This window comes from Onychostoma macrolepis, chromosome 07 (genome assembly GCF_012432095.1).
Source record: "Onychostoma macrolepis isolate SWU-2019 chromosome 07, ASM1243209v1, whole genome shotgun sequence".
NCBI lineage: Eukaryota > Metazoa > Chordata > Actinopteri > Cypriniformes > Cyprinidae > Onychostoma > Onychostoma macrolepis.
This window is the reverse complement of record NC_081161.1, coordinates 19755941-19761793: the sequence shown is the minus strand read 5'-3', so window position 1 is coordinate 19761793 and position 5853 is coordinate 19755941. Positions and strand designations below refer to the sequence as shown.

General features: G+C 36.6%; 1 long non-coding RNA gene across 1 annotated transcript; it reads left to right on the top strand.

Moving 5' to 3' along the window:
- Positions 1–462: 462 nt before the first annotated feature.
- LOC131543355 (uncharacterized) lies at positions 463–1496 on the top strand. Its single transcript, XR_009271891.1, has 3 exons — positions 463–725; positions 1114–1178; positions 1270–1496. It is a non-coding gene; the product is annotated as an uncharacterized LOC131543355 (long non-coding RNA).
- Positions 1497–5853: the final 4357 nt, after the last annotated feature.

Below are 5853 nucleotides of genomic sequence, written 5' to 3'. Positions count from 1 at the left end.
AATGCTTGCGTTTGCAGCGCACACTTCTTATCATAAAAGGTTCAATAAAGTATTGTCTTTTGTTGTTATGGATTATGGTTTATGTTACATGTCTAAAGATTTCTTATGCACACTGTTAGACATTTCTGTAATTTCCACAGTTATTTACTGTATATCACCCAGTGTAATACTGCAAATTCCCTTTATAGTAAATAACTGTAATACCCTTTGCATCATGGGAATTTTCTGTGACGTCAGACCCCACATACAGAGACTTACTGTATTTTTTTAAATTGCTGTATACTACTGTAACTGTCTCTTTGGCGCCATTATACTGAGGTCGTTTTATTTTCCTCATTTCTTACATTTGGATTGACACGATTTGCCCTGCACCGTGTCTACAACGCCGCAGCAGCTTGGGACAGACTACCGGATGTGTTACATCTAATGATTGGAAAATCCGTTTGTACTTCGTGTCAGAAACAGCGCAAGCGCTTGGAGTACATCTGAAGGTCAGAAATATACCGGGGTATCAGTTTACTGTCCGCATCCACTGTAGATAGTATATATAATGGGTTCAATATTGTTGGCTGTTGTCGAGTCGCGCCTCGCCTCGCCGCGCCACTCGCGTCCGACGAAGACACGGAGCGCCGCCGGTTTTTCCCGGGGATGAACCCGCGAGAGTGGGAGAGCTCCGGTGAACATCTGCGCTGTGTGCCGATGCACCTTAGGAGAGAATAAGCAAGGTAAAAATATGTGTACGTTTGTCTGTGTGTTTGTGTCAGATTTTTGCACACCAGTTTAACCCATAGTAACATTTACTGGTCAACATGGCGGTTACAGAACTTTACCATGGTAAACTGCGCTGTCGTTTCAAACGACTTTTGTCATCTTGTTGAATTAAGTTACCGAATTAAAATTGTTTTTAACGAGCAACGCTTATCTTATATTAACATTAGGTTAACTAATGTGAAATTTAGTTCAGGTGTTAGTAGTTCATGTTGGCCAGTAGCCTGAGAAAATAAAATCGTATGTTAGCTAGGTTAAACTAGTTTTATAGTTTTAGAATTAGTTTGTTATAGTTTTTAATGGAATTTAAAATTTACTGCATTTTTTTGTATTTGTGTTTTAAAGGCAACTGCAATGAAGCATCAAGAAAGACATGAGCAGGCCAGCCACCCTGAGACTGATAATTCATGGTAAGAGAACAGCTATGGTTTTGAGAGATTTGTGTATTCTATATGAGGTTTGCTTTTTAAAAGTGTGCTATTTCTACATCTTGTTTTTCAGAGAAGGCATTTCTGTCAAAGTGGATGGTGAGCAAAGATGGTGGCCACGTTTTGGAGCAGCACCTGGGTTTTGCAGAGGGCTATGTATTCTTTGGCTGTTTGTCTTTTTCCCCATTATGTTTCTGTTGCCTAAATATTCTTTGTGAGGATGAATCCAGAGGACACAACATAATGCACTGCAAAACGTCCTAAGACAGGAAAAATGGTGAAGATGCACTGTTCCAGCATTGGAAGACTGTATTTTTAAGTGTTATACATGCAATGTTTTAAATAAAGAATTTGATATGTTGTAATTATTGTGTCTGTTTTAATGCCAGTAGTACCTATGTAGAGTAAAAATAAAGTGAATTCTATATAAAAATTATAAAATCTAATGAAATCTATATTAAAATGAATGAATTACAGTAGTATACTGATAAATCAAATGCAGTTTGCTACTGTAAATCTTAATTACAGGCCAGTAAGTTACTGTAAAAACCCTTTGAAATGTCTAACAGTGCATGTATGAAACAATGCCTGTGTGCAAGTGTGTAAAACAACAAACTGACGATTTATATGCTTAATCATCTGTAATATACATTGTTGAGATTGATAGTCATTTTACATTAAATGTACTGTATGTAAAGTATTGTAAAGGTATACTGTAATGTCACCGTAAACTTAACTTACATCATTTACAGGAAGTATATACTTTAAAATTTGGCCATTACATGATATATACATCATCAAATAATATATCGTCCATCCATGAGCATAGGGTCAGCCAATCTGGGTTCGTCCGTTAAAGTTAACTTATTTAAATAACAATCATGGTCCTGCACAGTGAGTGACCTTACATATGCAGGTAAAATTGGATTTTCTCCACTAACTGTTAAAAAAAACAAGCTAACAAACTTCATATCCAGTGTTAGTGAAGCGGTCAGTGGAATCTTTCTGCCTCCACCTAAGCTCCGCCCACAGAAACACATCACAATGTTTACTAACAGAAAAAGGCTCTATTATGCCTGTCTATCTGCTTTACTGACAGTTTTATTGATCACTGAGAGAGCATTGACTTGGTATGATGTTGGTTCAATATATATATATATATATATATATATATATATATATATATATATATATATATATATTAAATAGCTTAGATTTAGTAAACTACTTTTGCCATGTTGCTGTAGCTTAGCTTGCTACATTTCCCAGGGCTGTAGCTTTAGTGTAGTGAAGCTTAATTTAATGAGGAGTAAATGTTAGCTTAGCTCACTACATTTTCCAGGTAGCTTGCCCAACACTGCTGTCTTGCATATCATAGTTTAATTTATTCAGTAAATATATGACTAAGATTACACATACAGAGGAACTAGATACTATACAATATATAATATGGCATATATATACTGTACATTTAATTAAATATGCTCCCCCATTTTTTTTTTTTTTTTTTTCCTATCGCACACTTGCTTTTGGTTTATTCACTGAAGGGTCAAAAGCATGATTTCTGTAAAGCTGCATTGAAACAATATTTGTATAGTGCTTTTTAAAACTGAATTGAAAGGACTTGACATTTCTTCACATTCTGTACTATTTGAACATGATACTGCATGAAATAGTTGGAAAACCAAATAATTTTTAAATGCTGTCTTGTTCAAATAATAGCCTTGAAATGTTAGCGCAGGCTGATGCTGTATGCATTTGATTTTAAAAAGGCTAAACACAGCAGTTTTGGCTTTGGTACTATTTCTATAATTCTAAAATGTGAAAACTATTAAGGTAAAACAATAAGGGTCAATTTGACGCCCTAATCGATTAACTTATGTTAACATATAGAACCTTGTTTCTTCATCAGAATGTATATGGAGAAATTTAGCATTACATCACCTGCTCTCCAATGGATTCTATGAAGTAAATGGGTGCCGTCAGAATGAGAGTCCAAATAGCAGATAAAATAATCACAATAACCCACAAATAGCTTATGGACAAAATATGAGTACCCTGTTGTCTTCTAACTTCAAAATCCATCTAAATATTTGTTTGAAACTGTTTTGGACTGATTTCGCCTGTAAACAGATCTTGACCTGTATATATTTCTCTCCTGATTCAGATGAGACATTTTTTCAAAGAAGAAAGCAATATTATGGATAGAGGACTCATATTTTAGCCAGAAGCAATATTTTGAAGTTAGTTAAATAGTTAGAGATAGATTTCTTGTTACACACATGCAGCTTTTCAAGATGTTATTTGATGGACTGAGTCGTGTGGATTACTTGATGTTTTTATCAGCTGTTTGGACTCTCATTCTGACGGCACCCATTCACTGCAGAGAATCCATTGTTGGGCAAGTAATGTAATGCTAAATTTCTCCAAATGTGTTCTGATAAAGAAAAACTCATCTTGGGTGGCCTGAGGCGGGTGAGTAGATTTCCAGCAAATTTTCATTTTTGGGTCAGTTTTTCTTTTAAGATTGACTAAAGGTCAGTTGACCAAGATTTATTTTTCTGACGGAGGTAATTAATTCTAAAGAAACAAACAGCCCTATGGGAAGTAGTGACCCAATGCAATGACGTTGGTCTCAAATGATATGCCTCGCCGGCCCCTCCAGAAATTACAACAACAAGTTGCGGAGGAGCTGTTAATTGCCTTGTGCAGCGTCCTTTTTAATACACATTGATTTTTTCTTCCCTCCCTGCTGCGCTAGGCTAGAGGCGATCTGTCTGCGGTGGTCTGCATTCAAATTTCAATTAGAGATTTATCTCCTCAATTGCTCTATAATAATATTAACCTGGCCTGACACTAAAGAAGGTGGCTGTTATGAGCGACACAAGCCCACAACACGGTTCTCATCAACGAGAGACACACGTCTGTCGTGGTGGCTCTAGATAAGGAAAGAAAAACAGCCAGTGGGATCAATGCAAAAACATTCGATTTAGAGTTGGAAACATGCCATTTAGACTTCACAGCAAACACAATTTACCAATAGACAGAGCTGTAAATTGTATTAGTGCAAATATGGCATGTCAGCAGTGTAGTGTTGGGTCGCCTGACATGCATATCTGCATTGTAATAAACGATTGACGCTCTGAGAAACGACAGGGGAGAAAACCCTAATTTGATGTGGGCTGGATATATAGAAGGAACATTAATACTTTAATAACTTAATTTATTTTAATGGGCTAATTAGCTAGTCGCATCCTGCTTCATTAAGAGGTTTCACTCTTGACTGAAGTTCGACTTGATTGAGGAAGTTGCTTCACAATAGATTTTTAACTTAAGCATACTGTTTTGAATATGCTCTGAATATGTCTATACACTACACTGATGTTGATAAATCACTGTGTGACAGGAATGAAGTTTAATGGCAGGAAAGCAATATGGTCTGCAATGCAGAGACGTCACAAAGGAGAGAGTGAACGTTTGAAATTGAGAACAGCGAGAGATGTGTCTCTCCAAAGCTGTATGGAGGAGTATAAAAGAGAGAGACGGACATGCAGAAAGAGATACTGAGAAAAAAAGTGCTGAAATTTCTTCACAAGTTTTCTTTCTACCTCTCCATCACTGTCACTCACTCACACACACACACACACACAGTCTCTCACACAAACACACACGCATACACTGAAAACACAGCAAAATGTACTAAAAAAAAAAAGGAAATGGATTTAACTTTTTATAATTAGTCTTGTGGATTTTATTTTGTAGGGCTTTTTCCCAGTAATTATCTGCACAGGCTGACTTTTGGAAACCTTGCCAAAGCTCAGAGAACTGGTAGGGTCAGCACATCTTTTGCGATATACAGATGTGAGCAACTATATGGTATTTTAATGGTAATGGTCAAGCCTGATAGGTCCAGGAGCCTTCAGCGTTCTTCAAGCTGGTTCACTGAACTCCATTATAAGTGGATCAGTGGAAAAATCTAACGGTCAAGCAAGGGCAAATGCAACCACTTCTGTTTTATGTGAGTGCACATGTACTGTTTACGTTCTCTTTATCTTTTAAACTAAAAAAAAAACATTAAAAAAGTTTGTCCTCTGAAAGATCAAACGTGCATTTAAAACCAGCAGCGGAACATGTTTTGAAATTGTTTTTAATAGTCAAGGGAGTGAGTGGAGCACAAGACCCATGAACATATGGGACATAATTTGTGGGCATCATTATGAAATTTCAATATGGCACGCTAACCAAAATGCTGGGAAACACGGAGCAGAGAACGAGCCAAATTATACATTCTTGGCTTCGAAAATCTACTCCTCTTTTTTTTTTTTTTCAACGAAGCCTCAAATAATTGTTCTGATTTGAAACAATATTTTCATGGAACATTACCCTTGACTATCCATGACATTCAATAACATTTGTTCTGTTATTGAGGAAAGCTCATAAAAAAAAAAAATGTGTCAAAATGTGTGATAGAGTTTTACGTCTTTGCCCTTGGCTTCAATGGTTTTACAATAACAATTTGGCTTTGAGGCATAAAACCTAATGATCGGGTCTGTCATATTTGCATATGCGGAGAGGTGGGGGTTATTGCTTTCTGTGGGATGGCGGTTACAGCACATAATTAGAGAGTCTAGCAGTTAGGTTCCTCATCAACAGCAGG